General features: G+C 41.4%; 1 protein-coding gene and 1 non-coding gene across 5 annotated transcripts in view; both read right to left on the reverse strand.

The window, feature by feature from the left end:
• LOC114691797 (ATP-binding cassette sub-family G member 3-like) overlaps positions 1-13,425 on the reverse strand; it is a 91,419-nt gene extending 77,994 nt beyond the window's left edge. For 3 of the 4 annotated variants that reach the window (XM_037209258.1, XM_028867324.2, XM_037209257.1), the window contains exon 1: positions 13,025-13,425. The gene's annotated coding sequence lies outside the window, so the exon portion shown is untranslated. Of the gene's footprint in view, positions 1-12,872; positions 12,936-13,024 lie in introns of all 4 variants that reach the window. The other variant, XM_037209256.1, reaches the window with a different exon arrangement.
• Positions 9,755-9,861, reverse strand: LOC114691887. Its single transcript, XR_003734288.1, has one exon. It is a non-coding gene; the product is annotated as a U6 spliceosomal RNA (small nuclear RNA).
• Positions 13,426-16,627: the final 3,202 nt, after the last annotated feature.

The raw sequence follows: 16,627 nt of genomic DNA on the forward strand, positions 1-16,627 counted from the left end.
TGATCTTCCAGAATTCACCCCAATACCTGGCTTCAGGTTTGATTTTATTAATAAGACCGTTTAAGATTTGTGCTAAAGTATTTTTCCAGTGTCTCTGATTCAGTTCCTGCCTTAGTTCCCACCTGGCTTCTTTCAGGGATGGATTGTGATGTGGAAGTGTAAGCCAAATAAACCTCTTCCTCCCCAAGTAGCTTTTGGTTATGATGTTTTATCACATCAGTAGAAAGAAAACTGTGAGTCAGCAAACTTTTAAGATGAGAGAAAAAGAAAAGAACACATAGCAATTGAAACCAAAATGGAAAATTGAAAGATGAACAGAAACCTGCTAAATTATAGGATTTCATTCAGTACAAACATTTCAACACTAACCTATATATAAACGGTCTCAATGCTGGATGAACCTGGCAGGCTGCATAGAAAAGCAGAAAACAATAACCAATTGTTTATTGCAGCAGGAAACTCAATCAGCTGGCAACTCATATGAAGACTAAAAGGTCAAGGATGGAAAGTTGCATTTTAAGCAAACAGACTCCAAAAGCTATGCTCCTACCTGACAAAGCAGATATCCAGCCAAAGTTAGGAAAAATAAAGATAACTACATATTAATAATTGGAGCAATCTACCAAAAATGACTATAGATGTATATGTAATGAAAATCAGTATAGCAGACTCCATAAATCAAACCGTACTAGACAAATGCAGCTGGATAAAATAATGGTGGGTGACTTTGGTTTTTTATTTGTTCTTTAATATTCTTTAATAGTATACATTTAATGAGGGAAGTCATGTCTGTGGATGAATATTTACTGTTCTGTGCCATAATCACTGATGCCTTCTCTTCAGTGTGTGTAGAGAACTCAGTAGTCCATCTCTGAGCCAGGGAACTTGGTCTGGACTTTGATTTTCCATCATAGAGGAAGTGCATTTGGGTCTTTGTGTGTATGAGTGTGTGTGTGTGTGTGTGTGTGTGTGTGTGTGTGTGTGTGTATTTTGGGTCTCTCTGTGTGTGTATGTGTGTTTATGTCAGTGTGTCTGTGTATGAGTGTGTGTGTGTTATTATTTGATTTGCTTTTTCATTCTCTTTCCTTTTCACTCTTATCTAGTTATGGTAAGAGCTGTTTTCTCTAGTGTAGTTATTTCAATGATGGGTGCTATTTTATGTGTATAAGTGTTTGACATATATATCTGCAAACACATAAAAAAATACCTTCTTCTCAGCACCTCATGGAACCTTCTCTAAAACTGACCACATGCTCAGTCACAAAACAAATCTCAACAGATTAAAAAAAAATTGGAATAACCCCCTGTATCTTATTGGATCACCATGGCTTAAAATTAGAATCCAACAACACAAATTACAGGGAGTCAATAAACTCATGGAAACTGAATAATGTTCAACTGAATCACCACTGGGTCAAGAAAGAAATAAAGAAATAAATTAAAGACTTCCTAGAATTCAATGAAAATGAAGATACAACATACCCAAACTTACGGGACACTATGAAAGCAGTGTTAAGAGGAAAATTCATAGCACTAAATGCACACATAAAGAAGTTGGAGAAATCTCACACTAGCAACTTAGGGCATACCTGAAAGCTCTAGAACAAAAAAAAAAGCAAACTCACACAGGAGGAGTAGATGACAGGAAATAATAAAACTGAGGGCTAAAATCAATAAAATACAAATACAGTACATTAATCAATGTACAAACAAAAATAAAGTACAAAGAATCAATGAAACCAAGACTTGGTTCTTTGAGAAAATCAACAAGATAGACAAACCCTTATCCAAACTAACCAAAAGACAGAGAGAGAATATCCAAATTAGCAAAATCACAAACAAAAAATGAAACATAACAACAGACACCAAGGAAATCCAGAGAATAATTAGGTCATATTTCAAAAACCAGTACTCCACAAAATTGGAAAATCTAAAAGAAATGGATGATTTTTTGGACAGGTACCACATACCCAAATTAAATCAACACCAGATGAACAATTTAAATAGACTTATTACCCCTAAGGAAATAGAAGCAGTCATTAAAAGTCTCTCAACCAAAAAAAGCCCAAGACCAGATGGTTACAGCGCAGAATTCTACCAGAATTCCAAGGAAGATCTAATACCATTACTCCTCAAATTGTTCCACACAACAGAAACAGAAGGAACATTGCCAAATGCTTTTTATGAGGCTACAGTTACCCTGATACACAAACCATACAAAGATGCAACAAAGAAAGAGAATTGCAGACCAATCTCCTTAATGAACATTGATGTAAAAATACTCAATAAAATACTGGCAAACTTAATACAAAACACATCAAAAGTATCATCCACCATGATCAAGTAGGCTTCTTACCAGCGATGCAGGAATGGTTCAACATATGAAAATCTGTCAATGTAACCCACCATATAAACAAACTGAAAAAAAAATGCATGATCATCTCATTAGATGCTGAAAAAGCCTTTGACAAAATCCAACACCCCTTCATGATAATGGTCTTGGAGAGATCAGAGATATAAGGAACATGTCTAAACATAATAAAGGCAAGCCGAGAGCCAACATCAAATTAAATGGATAGAAACTCAAAACAATTCCACTAAAATCAGGAACAAGACAAGGCTGTCCAATCTTTCCATATCTATTCAATATAGTACTCAAAGGTCTATCTAGAGCAATAAGACCACACTATAGGATCAAAAGCATACAAATTGGAAAGGAAAAAAATCAAACTTTTGCTATTTGCAGATGATATGATAGTATACATAAGTGACCCTCAAAATTCTACCAGGGAACTCCTACAGCTGGTAAACACCTTCAGTAATGTGAAAACATATAAGATTAACTCAGAAAAATCAGTAGCTATCTTATATACAAATGATAATCAGGGAAGAGAAAGAAATCAGAGAAACATCACCCTTTACAATAGCCACAAATAATATAAAATATCTTGTGGTAACTCTAACCAAACAAGTGAAGACCTGTATGAAAAGAGGTTTAAGTCTTTGAAGAAAGAAACTGAATAAGGTAAAATAGAATAGAAAGATCTTCCATGCTCTTGGATAGGTATGATTAAAAAAGTAAAAAATGTCAATTTTACCAAAAGCAATCTACAGATTTAATGCAATCCCCATCAAAATCCTAACACAATCCTTCACAGACCTAAAAAGAACAATACTCAACTTCATATGGAAAAACAAAAAATCCAGGATAGCTAAAACAATCTTATACAATAATGGAACTTCTGGAGGTATCACCATTCCTGACTTCACGTCTACTATGGAGCTAGAGTAATAAAAACAGCATAGTATTGATATAAAAACAGACAGGTGCATCATTGGAATCAAATCAAACACCCTGACATTAATCCACACACCTATGAAAACCTGATTTTTGACAAAGAAGCGAAAATTGTCCAAGGGAATAAAGAAAGCATCATCAACAAATGGTGCTGGCATAACTGGATGTCGATGTGTAGAAGAATTCAAATAGATCCATATCTATCACCATGCCCAAAACTCAAGTCCAGATGGGTCAAAGACCTCAACATAAATCCAGTTACAATGAACCTGATAGAAGAGAAAGTGGGAAATAACTCTGAACATACTGGCACAGGAGATTCATCCTGAATAGAACACCAGTAGCACAGACACAGAGATCAACAACCAATAAATGGGACCTCCTGAAACTGAAAAAGCTTCTGTAAGACAAAGGACATGGTCAATAAGACAAAAAGACAGCCTACAGAATGGGAAAAGATCTTCACCAGTGCCACATCTAACAGAGGGCTAGTCTCCAAAATATATAAAGTTATATAAAGAGCTCAAGAAACTAGACATCAAAACACCAAATAATCCAATTAAAAAATGGGGTACAGATCTAAACAGAGAATTCTCAACAGAAGAATCTCAAAAGGCCGAAAGAAATTTAAGGAATTGCTCAAAATCCTTAGTCATCACAGAAATGCAAATCAAAATGATTCTGAGATACCATTTTTACACCTGTCAGAATGGCTAAGATCAAAAACAATGATGACAGCTTATTTTAGAGTAAGGGGAACAATCCTCCACTGCTGTTAGGAGTGCAAACTTGTACAGCCACTTTGGAAAACAGTATGGTGGTTTCTCTGAAAAATGAGAGCCAGTCTACCTCAAGACCCAGTGATAACATTCTTCAGCATAAACCCAGAGGATGCTCAATCATACCACAAGGATACTTGCTCAACTATGTTCATAGCAGCATTATTTGTAATAGCCAGAACCTGGAAACAACCGTGATGTCCTTCAACCAAAGAATGGATAAAGAAAATATGGTACATTTATACAATGGAGTATTACTCAGCGGTTAAAAAAAAGAAATGACATCATGAAATTTGCGAGCAAATGGATGGAACTAGGGAAAAAATCATCCTGAGTGAAGTAACCAAAACCCAGAAAGACAAACATGGTATGAATTCATTAATAAGTGGATATTACATGTAAAGCAAAGAATAACCAGGATAAAATTCACAGCCCCAGAAAATCTAGGTTACAAGGAGGACTCTAAAAAGGATGCATGGATTGCTATGGGAAGGGGAAATAGATGAGATCTCCTGGATAAAATGCAGATGGGGAAGAGTAGAGAGGAGAGGATGCAGGATGGGATATGAGGGAATGGGATGGTCCAACTGAGGGAGAGACAGAGTGAGAAAGCAATGAAAGAGAAATCTTAATAGAGGGAGTCATTATGGAGTTAGGGAGAAACCTGGTGCCAGAGAAACTCCCAGGAATCCACAAAGATGACTTCTAGCAATAATGGAGAAGGTGCCTGGACTGGCCTTCTCCTGTAATCAGATTGGTGACTACCCTAATTGTCATCACAGAACCTTCATCCAGTAGTAACCCAGGGAAGCAGATGCAGAGATCCACAGCCAAACCCTGGGTGAAGTTCCAAGGAATCCAGTGGAAGAGAGGGATAAGGGATTATATGAGCAAAGAGGGTCAACATGATGATGAGGAAACCCACAGAGACAGCTGACCCAAGGTACTGTGAGCTCATGAACTCTAGAATGACAGCTAGGGAGCCTGCATGGGACCAACCTAGGCCCTCTGCATGAAGGTGACAGTTGTGTACCTTGGTCTATTTGTGGGGCCCCTAGCCGTGGGACCAGGATCTGTCCCTGGGTCAAGAGCTGGCTTTTTAGAACCCATTTCCTATGATGGATGCCTTGTTCAGCCTTGAGGCCGGGAGGAGGAGCTTGGTCCTCCCTCCACTTGATATGCCAGACTTTGTTGACTCCCCATGGGAGGCCTTACCCTTTCTGAGCAGTAAGTGGGGGGTGGGGAGGGAGGGGAAATTGGTTGGTATGTAAAATAATTTTTAAAAAGAAGACTTGATGCCTCTACTTTTTATTAAGAAATGTGCTCTTTTTGTTTTTCTTCTGTTTCTTTGAAATTGGTAATAGAAAGAAAGGTCGTAAAAGTCACAGGCTTTGGTAATTGAACCGCATGGCATTCTATGGCCAATAAACCTTGGCTCCTGCATGTAGGGACTTATGGTACTGGTACCTCAGTAGACTGGTACCTCAGCCCTCAGGTGGCCACTAAGAGCACACAGGCTGGAGAGGACAGGAGCTCTCCTACAGGCATTTCTAATCAGCCTTTGCCTTCGTGTGCTGCTTTGTTTAATCATTGTCAGAGGTCAGAGTTGAACAGCTAAAACCCTAGATACCTGTGGAATGTGTGCCTGGGTGCAGTTACTCATTCTTGGGGTGTCCTTTCCTCCCCTGACACAGCACTCCAGTGTGCCTGTGGACCTTCTGCTGTCGACATCCTCCTACCCAAAGGAAACACTGCAAACATCTTCAAGTGCACTTCCTGTGTGTGCACATCAGCCTTGGGTCAGAAGTGAATACTAAGCCAGCAGCCTGGACCAAAAGTGTTCTCTGGCTGTCCTGCCCAAGAAATGGACTGGAGCAAAATTGCTTTTTTTAATATTAAGTCTGAAGTTGTTAAGTGTAGAGAATTTATTTCAAATTGTAAAGCTATAACTAACCACCCTTGGTACTCTTAGGGTGGTTAGTTATAGATTTACAATTTGAAATAAAACAAAAAGAAAGGTCAAGATCCTCAAGATGCAGATAGTTCAAAGAGAATTATTATTCTGTACTTAGTTCATGAGAAAATATGTTGAGATAAATAAGACATAAAGGGAAAAATACACAAGTCCCTAACATAGTCACTGAACTACTTTCTATTTTAAAAATTAATTATCTTTCTTTTCAGTTCCAGAAGAAACATAAGGTAGTTTTGTTTGCATAGAGTTTAATGTTTTGTAGATGTGTGCCTGTGATGTCATCATTCGTGTTTACCTGCAAAAAATGAAGCCAGTGCTCCCCTGGGCACTTGACTTCCACTTCAGAAACAGTGACAGCTTCTGGAGAGCCTTTGCTGAGGAGCCAGGTTTCCAGAGAGAGCTGTGAATGGGGGAAGTGTTGTGCTGACTGTCTTTCTGGGATTCCTAGTAATGTCTCGGTTTTCAAAGGCAGGGAACCGGACCCTGTGTGACTTCCCATGCTTTGGAGTAAAGCTTCCTAGTTGTACCCAGGCTGACAGTGTAGTTTTTAATCCCTCTGGAGGAGTGTGTGAGGAGCCAGTCCAGACACTGTGACAGTCATTCCTTCAGGCTTGCTGTGTAATCACGATTGACATCTGTCTGTCACTTCTTAAAGGTACGTTAGAGACTTCAAGGTTCATTCTTGTTAGAGACTCTTTCCCATCTTGTGTGGATAAATTCTGTAATTCCATTTGTGAGACTAGAGGTAGTCTCTGCCATGGTGATTTCATGACTAAACAATACAAGTTTAGATTCTATTATTTCTAAACATGATTTAGTTCTGAAAGAATTCACGTGCTGTGCATCTTTAAGTGTTCAGTGTAGATGGATTAATATATGTTTATGCGACTGTGTATTTTACATTCATTTGTAGACAAAACTCTTCAGTGAATTTTTAAAGTACAATGTTAGGTGGAATGAGACCTTGGTGGCCTTCATTAACTCAAAAGAAGTGTGAATCCTAGGGTCCTGGGAAGCGAGGGTGTTCTACTATACAAGGAAATCTAGACCTCTTTTCCAAAGCTTTGTACTTTTTTTCATGAAATAGTTTATTTTTCTCTCTAAAAAAATAATAGAAAGAAACATGCTCTTAGAGAACATTAATCTTTAAACTTTACTGTTACTGAAGTTTCTTGGTCCCACCAGGTCCTGCCAGGGTAGCAGCTGTTTTTATAAAATAATGACTCAGAGGTTTAATATTAATTACAAACTTCTGGTCTATGACTCAGACTTATTGGTAGCTAGCTAGCTATTACCTCTTAAATTAACCCATTTCTTTTCATCTATATTTTGCCATGTGGCAGTGGCATTGCCGGTCTGCTGGCAACTTGTTCCTTGGGCAGCTGGATGGTATCTCTCCCGACTCCACCTTTCTCTTTCCTGTCTCTCTCCTCAGATTTCCTGCCTGCCTCTAAGCTGCCTTGCCATAGGCCAAAACAGCTTATTTATTTATTAACCAATGGGACAACATACATCCACAGCATACAGAAAGACATCTCCCAGCACTTTACCAACTATCAATTTGCTGACTTATTTTGTTATTGTTGTTGTTTATTTCTGAAATTGTATTTTAATTACAACATCTCTCCTTCCCTTTCCTCCCTCCAAACTCTCCCATATAGCCCTCCCTGCTCTCCTTCAAATGCATGGGCTCCTTCCAAATATAACCTGATAAATACAAACAATGTTAACTGTCATGGTTTCAGGGCAGACCATTTGGCTCCAAACAACGAATTGGTGTGCTCTTCCATGGGGAAGACCGCCCCTCCTTCTCCCAGCTTTCCTCAGTTGCCCGTAGTTCTTTGTGTAGGGCTGAGGCCCCCTGGACTTTTCTCCATGCAGTTGGAATGTTCACAGCTGTCCTCCTCTTTAGCCCATGTTTGGGCAGTTGTTTTGATGAGACTGTATGGGTGTAGTTAGTAGGACTTCCTTGTCAGACTTTCTTGGAACAATAGTCACCAAATAATTACACAGACTTACTATTAATTATGAAAGCTTGGCCTTTAGCTTAGGTTTGTTCCCAATTAGCTCTGATAACTTAAATTAACCTGTTTCTAGTAATCTACAATCTGTCACATGGCTTTTTACCTCTCTTCCATTCTCTATGTCTGACTTGCTCAGTGTCTCTCTAGTGTCTCTCGCTCACCTAGATTCATAACCCTAAGTTCCTCTCTCTACCCGGAAGTCCAGCCTACTCTCTCCTGCCTAGCTAGTGGTCATTCAGCCTTTATTAAACCAATCAGAAGGCACCTTTAACACAGTCTGATCAAACATCCTGCACCATCACAGCAAACTCCCTGACCCTCTTCCTCTTACACTCTTTCTATTTGCTTGGTCTTCCACAGTGTTCCCTGAGCCTTGGGGGAGAGAGTGTTTTGTAGATGCTTCCATTGGAGCTGTGTCCCCAAACTGCATTTTAATTGGTTGTGGTTTTCTGCAATGGTCTCTATCCATTGCAAAGAGAAGTTTCCTTGATGAGAGGTGGACTACACTTATGGGTGTAAGTGGGACTACACTATGTGACTGACACTATGGGTGTAAGGACAAATGTTTTCAGAGTGTTGTTGAGGATTATACTGCTTTAGTAAATTAGAGGTTATAGGTTCTCCTCCAATAACCATGGCTTCACTAGTACTGGTTAGGTATCTAGGTTTCTAGTACCAAACTCAATTAGAGAGTTGTTGGTGATTGCCTTAGTTAGGGTTTCTATTATTGTGAAGAGACACCATGACCATGGCAATGATTATAAAGGAAAGTCATTTAATTGGGTGGCTCACAGTTCAGAGGTTTGGTCCATTATCATCATGGTGGGACATGGCAGCATGCAGGCAGACATTTTTTAGAGAAGTAGCTGAAAGTTCTACATCTTGCGTGTGCAACAGGAAGTGGTCTGTCTCACTGGGTGTGCCTTGAGCATACATGAGGCCTCAAAGGCCACATCCGCAGTGACACACTTCCTCCAACAAGACCACACCTACCCCAACAAGTCCACACCACCTAATAGTGCCAATTCCTTTGAGGGTCATTTTCTCTCAAACCACCACAGTTACTGGCAGGGCTTGTGTACCACTACTTCACCCACAGGGCTACTGGACAGGTCATCACTGATATGGTTCATGATGTCATTGCTAGGGAGGACTGCTGTGTCTCTCTCCTTTGGAAGCTTTCATGTGCCTTCTAGTATCTTTAAAGATAGTCCTCAGGGCAGGGTGGCAGGGAGGGGGTCATCCAAGTCAGTGACAGCTCAGGGGCCTCTGTGCCCTGTGTCTGAAATGCATGGTGTCTTCAGCAATGGGGAATTACCTTCCACCTCTGGGGGAAAACTAAGGGCAATAGCAATAGAGTGTATGTTTTAGGAGTCTCTTAGACCTGGCCACAACTCACAAGAGGGCTTCTCATATCTGGTACTTGCTTTTTTGTTAGGTGGTCTTTGGGAGCTCCGTCAGCCCAGGTGAGAAAGATTCAGTAAACTACATATGTATATGTATACACTGAATTGTAGGCACTAGAGGTTTTATTGTTTTAAGCAATAGTTGATAGTGTGACTCCTTGAGGCTTTTTCATCCATCCATATTGTTATTTTATGTGCTTCTCTCCTCCTGTATTTACCTCCCTCCCCTTTCCTAAGGAGAACCCTTTTCTCTATCAAATCAATTTCATCCTAAAACTATGGAATGTTTCACCAATTTGTATGTTATCCCTGCACAGGGGCCATGCTAATCTTCTCTGTGTCACTCCAGCTTTAGTATACATGCTGCCAAAGTGAGCATGGGGTTGACTTTAATACCCCATTCCCACCGATAGACAAGTCAACAAACTTCAGAGTTAAACTGTGCCATGATCAAATGGACTCACAAGACTTCTACAGAATGTTCTATACAGTCACTGAAGTCACATCCTCCTAAGTAGCTCATGGGTCTTTTGCCAAGACAGAAATCATTTTAAGCTGTAAAAATCAATTTAAGCTGTAAAGCAAGGTTTAACAAATAAAAAGGTAATTTTTTTATCCTACCAGGTCATAATATTAATAGATGGAAAAGTCTTTGATAAACTAAACTCATTTTTTTAAAGATTTATTTATTATGTGTACAGTATTCTGCCTGCACATGTCCCTGCAGGGCAAAAGAGGGCACCAGATTTTATTACAGAAGGTTGTGAGCCACCACGTGGTTACTGGGAATTGAAATCAGGACCTCTGGAAGAGCAGCCAGTGCTCTTAACCACTGAGCCATCTCTCCAGCCCAACTAAACTCATTCTTAATTACAGCCCTGAACAAGCCAGGAAGAGAATGCTCCTACCTGCACACAATAAAGGCCACTGTGATAATCATGCCAAGGCATTATACTGAATAGAGAATGACTTAAGACAGTTCCTCTAAATATAGGATAGCATCAAGGGTAACCATTCTCTCAACTATTATTTCATACAGAGCTTGAATCCTCAGAGAATTAAGATGACAGAGATTAAGATGACAGAGAGAGAGGGAGAGGGAGAGAGAGAGAGAGAGAGAGAGAGAGAGAGAGAGAGAGAGAGAGAGAGAGAGAATATCAGGAAAGAAAGAAGTCAAATTACCCCATTTGTGGATGAAATGTTTCTGTTTAAAATCCCACCAGGTTGACAGAGCACCTGCCTAGCTTATAGAAGGCTCTGGACTTGATCCTCTGAACCACATACCAAGAAAAAGGCTCTGAAAATCATCCAGTATACAGCAAGATGTCTCTGCAGGTAAACGTGCTTGCTGCACAGACTGGAGATCTGAGTTCAATCCAAGAACACCATGAAAAGGGGAACACAGTGGCATGCCTTTGGAATCACAACACAGGGGAATCACCTGGGAGCTGAAGGGCGAGATAACCTGGAGGACCCAGCATGGAAGCAAATACAGTGGAGATCTCATCACAAGTTGGAAGAAAAGAACTGACTTTCAAAAGTTATCCTGTGGTCTCCACACACAGTGTAACACACACACACACATACACACACACACACACACACACACACACACACACACACACACTGAAAAGACCAAGAGAAGTTATGTATGGTAAAGCATCTCTGGATTTAAATAAGCAAGTTATGTTATGGAAATATGCTTGCACACCTCTGAATATACACATAGCCACAGAATTTTGTACTGTAAACTGTTGAGGAGTATGATGTTAATTATACTACAATAAAGCCATTCCTCAAGAAAAAAAGCGTGAAGCCAAAGTCATCTGGACTATTAATTTTTATTTCACATCCTGAAGGGAGCTGGGCAATAATCTTTGTGAAGAAGAAATTTTAATTTTCTATGTACCAATGTAGCTTGTGTGTGTGTTTGTGTGTTTGTGTTTGTGTGTGCATGCGTGTAGAAGGTAGGTTTTCCAGTTCTTTGATTTTTATAATCCATCTTAATCCTAATGAATTTCCCCAAGCAGCTGATTCTGGGACTTCCTACTTTATAAGGTTTTCATATACAACCAAACTTAAATAAAAAATAGTCAACAGAATGTCTGGGGTGCCAGGAAAACTGCCCTGAGATGATCATACACTGTGTTCAAATGCACTGAAATGTCAGATGGTGCTCCCAAAATATATGCAATGTGGCTATAAGGTAAGTATTTACCAAATAGTTGAAGAACATGAAATTCACATAACCCATATAAAATATTGGTTTGCCTTTAAGTAAGACCTGTTTGTTCGTCAAGGGTGTCTGTGACAGGGTAAGGAACATGACATCTACAGTTTCCTTTACCAGAGGCTCTGCTGCTGGCATTATGGGATGGTTCTAGGCACAGCCTTCCTTTGAGTCTCCTCAACATCCCAGATTAACACACACAAGAGATGGTCCCGCAAAGGCAAAGGCCAGGAGAAGCTTCTCTGAAAAGGCCACTATGTTTCCCCTTCTCATTCCTGAGTTGTCAGACTGATGGGGCCCCTCTTGTTATGGTCTCAAGGATTCAACTTAGGTTCTGCACCTGCAGAGTTCCTGGCTTCCATTCCCACCTTCCACATGGGGACTTCAACTGTCTGCAACTCTAGTTCCCGGGGATGTAGTGCCCTCTCTGGCCTCCGGGGACACCAGGTATCCAAGCAGTGCACTTACATACATGCAAGCAAAGCACTCATACACAGTAAATAAAAATGAATAAATCACTTAAAATGTAACTTAATTCAGCTTTGAGGGCCCCTAAATGTATTGATGTCGATTCCAATGTTCTTTCTCACAACAATTCTCCATTCTAGTTTGTATTTTATTTTCCTCTCATCCTTCCAAATGCTCCACAGATCCTTAGACCCAGTTATGTGCAGAAAAGGTTCTGCATGTGGGTGCATTTTAACACAGGTTGATTGAAGAGAATGCACTGTTGGAGAGGCCTGTGTTAAAATCACAGGAAGGGCTCTTCTGTGCAAATGCCCAGGCCTGGACACATGGTGCTCAATAAATATGTGTTACTGTTAAACTTTATGTGTTTCTAAAACTAGACCACCGATTACATTTCTGGTGTTACACAAGAAAAAAAGATAGCATTATAGATACAAAGTCACTGAAAGGTTTACAATCTAGTTATTTGGCCTTTAATTATTCTGTCTGTTCAAACTTTTCCCACACTATCTGATTAAGAGTTGTAGGAAGTTAGTGACTATCTGTATAGCAAACTAGAGATTTCAGACAAATTTTAAATCGTGAGAGAAAGAAAAAGAATAAATTGTTTCGGTTCCTAAAATACCAGTGCTAACAAATTCCTTTTGCACTGCTTGACAAAACTTTACCCACTCAACATCAACTTTATTTACCTTCACACATTTGGAGATCAGAGGTTGTACATAATCAGTCTGCCACTGTGGACACCATACCCTCTGCAGACAGATGACATGGTCAGTAGTCTGCATTTCACACTTGAAATGAAGCTGCAAAGGATTTCCCAGCCCTGCCTGCCCACACTCACCAGGGTCAGATGCAGGGGCCCAGTCTGCTTGTGCACAGGACGGGAGGAGAGCTGCAACTTCTCCCTGAGGCTCTGGCTTCTGCCCCTCAGCGTCCTGGAGCCTCTGCTTCTTGGCCACCTTTGCAACCCTCCTTTAGGGGCCGCGACCTGGGCGGCTCCCAAAGAGAGGACAGGAAGTAGCCTGCCGGGACAGCACGGGGTGGGATCAGGGGGCGTGGGGGAGGCCGGGTTGAGGGAGGGGCCCTGTAGGGCCCTGGGATTGGGGCTCCCCAGCTCAGGGCAAGCTTCCAGAGAGCTGGGCAGTCTGCACAGAGCCGAGGGTCGGGCCCACACCAGTGCAGGAGGATGAGAAATCAGCATCCAGAATCCCAGGGGATACAAAAAGAAAGTAACTGTTTCGGCGGGGGCGGAGGGGGGCGGGGCGTGTTTAGCAGAAGGGGAGGAGTGCGGCGCGGGGAGGGAGCAGGAGGCGGAATATATGCTTAACACAGAAAGGGACAAACATGGGGTCAGGACAGCCCAGGATATGGCTTGTTAAGCGCCCAGTCTGTGTGCTTCTTGTGTTTGTATGTGTTTAGTGTGGGTCTGGAGAGATAGATAGCTCACTGCTAAAAGCACTGGCTGCTCCGGGTGGTGGTGGCACATGCCTTTAATCCCAGCACTTGGGAGGCAAAGGCAGGAGGATCTCTGTGAGTTCGAGGCCAGCCTGCGCTACAAAGTGAGTTCCAGCAAAGGTGCAAAGCTACACAGAGAAACACTGTCTCGAAAAACACACTCACAAAAAATTTCTCTGAAATAGTAAATGTCTATTATTAGTGTGTTACATACTATGAGTTTTCCAGAAAACAGCTTTCCTATTTCATGCACAAATGCAATATTTATAAAGTAGAGAACATCAGAAAGGGTTTACCTGGGGTCACTGTGCTACATTCCTGAGGATCCCAGAGCTCTGATGTCAGAAATAAGATGTCTGAGCTGAATGTCTATGAGCTCACTTGATGGTTTAGATTAAACCTGAGCCTCCTCCCCAGATAACAAATGGAACCCAGTCTCTTACCTTCTACACTATTGCAAGGTAAACAGGTCTTCCCCACAGTGAGACATCCTCCTAGAGTGGGGAGAGGTCAAGGCTGCCCTGTTTTTAGGGCTAATCTGGACATCATGTGTCCTTAGAATCAAGCTGCAGATTTAGCTCATGATAGAAGACACTAATTAACCACAGCATTCATGGAAGGCTTCACTACTAACAACTTATCCCAATCAGCACTTGCTTCAAACCCTTCCCTTGGAAGATTCCTCCCTTAAAGCACCACTCTTAAAAATGTTTGCCATCCTGTCAGCCCTATCCTTACAGCATGCTTTCATTCCCTTTTTTAAAGGTTTATACTCTATTTTTTAAATATTTATTTATTTTTATGTTTTTGGGTATTTTGCCCGCATTTATGTAAGTGCACCTGTAGCTAGAGTTTTCCTGCCTTGCCCACAGTCAGGACAAATCTTTGTCACCCGCCAGTCTCACAGCCGCACAGACCCAACCAAATAAACACAGAGACTTATATTGCTTACAAACTGTATGGCCGTGGCAGGCTTCTTGCTAACTGTTCTTATAGCTTAAATTAATCCATTTCTATAAATCTATACCTTGCCACGTGGCTCGTGGCTTACTGGCATCTTCACATGCGGCTTGTTATGATGGCAGCTGGCAGTGTCTCTGACTCAGCCTTCCACTTCCCAGAAGTCTTCTCCTCCTTGTCCCGCCTATACTTCCTCCTGCCTGACTACTGGCCAATCAGTGTTTTATTTACTAACCAATCAGAGCAACACATTTGCCATACAGAACATCCCACAGCATGCACCATTTGTGGGCAGTGCCATTGAACCCAAAAGAGGGTGTCAGATCCCCTAGAACTTGGGGGGTGGATCTGTGACAGCTGGGAGCCAACATGTGGATGCTGGGAATGAAACCCAGGTCCTCAGGAAGAGCAGCCAGTGATCTTAATCACTGAGCCATTTTCCAGACCCATCTCAGTGTGCTTTTATAAGCAGGTAGTTATCAAACTAGAATAAAAATACATCCGTCCTTATATACTCACAGTCAGCAGCCCAAACTGGATCTAACTTAAGGGACATCTGACTCAATTTTTTCCCTTTTTTAAAATTAATTTTCTTATTATACTAGGCATAGTGGCACACACCTTAAATCCCAGCAATGTGGAGGCAAAGACAGGTGTTTCACTGAGTTTGAGGCCATCCGGTCTGCAGAGGCAGTTCTAGAACATCCAGGGCTACACAGAGAAACCCTATTATTGAAAAAAAATTAATAAAATATGTTCTACTCATATGCTTTCTGCTCTTCCAAATCCTCCCAAACCCTTACTACCTCTGTACCCACTCAACTGCATTCTCTCTCTCTCTCTCTCTCTCTCTCTCTCTCTCTCTCTCTCTCTCTCTCTCTCTCTCTCTCCCCCCCATCTCTCTCCAAAAAACAGACAAAAAACAAAACTCAGACAAAAAATAACAAAACAAAAGGAAAATTACATGCATACAAAAACATGGAGTCCATCTGTATTGGTCAACTACTCCTGGGCATGGGACTTGCCCTGGAGAGTGGTTGATATTCCATTGCAGAAAACTGACATACCCCAGTGACATTCCACTGGAGAAAACTGACTTTCCCTCTCCCAGCAGGTATCAAATGAAAATATCTTCTTGGTAGGGGTGGGATTTTGTGTTTCCTTCCTCTTCTCAGTGCAGAGATTTTGTCTGGCTTGAGCTGTGTAGGTCTTGTGCATGTTGCCACAGTCATATGTGAATCAGTCCTGTTGTGTCTGAAAGACATTATTGGCTTGGAATCATACACAACTGTTGGCTCTTACAATCTTTCTGCCCCCTCTTCCGCATAGATCCCTGAACCTTGAGGGGTGGGGTTTGATGAAGACATCCATGTAGGACTAGTGCTCCCAAGTCTCTTACTCTGCATATTGTCCAGATGTTTGTGTCTAGGTGATGTCACTGTATGAGAAAAATGATTGACCTCATTCTCAAAGAGGAAAAAAAAACAGCATTAAGGGGGCCATGGTGCAACATGCCTTTAATTCCAGTACTCAGGATGCAGAAGCAAGTGCGATACCCATGATTTAGGGCTTTGTTCAGTCCATATAAGGGGAGCTTTCTCTTACAGTCATTGTAAACTGACACAGAGTTCCACAACTGGACAATGTACAGAGTGAGAGACTTTGGAACACTCAGTACTAAATGGATTTCTTCATCAAACCCTTCTGCTCAGGGTTTATGTAAGAAGCAGGGAAAGTGTAAGAACCAGAGATGATGGACAACTCCAAGGACACAGTTCCTCCAGACACAGCAGGAGTGACACACAGAAAAACTCACAGAGACCATGGCAGCACTAACAAGGCCTGCACAGGTTCAAGCCAGACAGCGTCACAGTACTGAGAGGGGGCAGTGGACACTGGTCCCCACCCCCACCAAGAAGCTATCTGCAATTGATACTCACTCGCAAAGGAAAAATCAGTTTTCTCCAGTGGATACAAACCACATGTAAGGGTAGGTCCCATTCTCAACAGTGGTTGGCCAACACATACA

Source organism: Peromyscus leucopus, chromosome 10 (genome assembly GCF_004664715.2).
Source record: "Peromyscus leucopus breed LL Stock chromosome 10, UCI_PerLeu_2.1, whole genome shotgun sequence".
NCBI classification, from domain to species: domain Eukaryota; kingdom Metazoa; phylum Chordata; class Mammalia; order Rodentia; family Cricetidae; genus Peromyscus; species Peromyscus leucopus.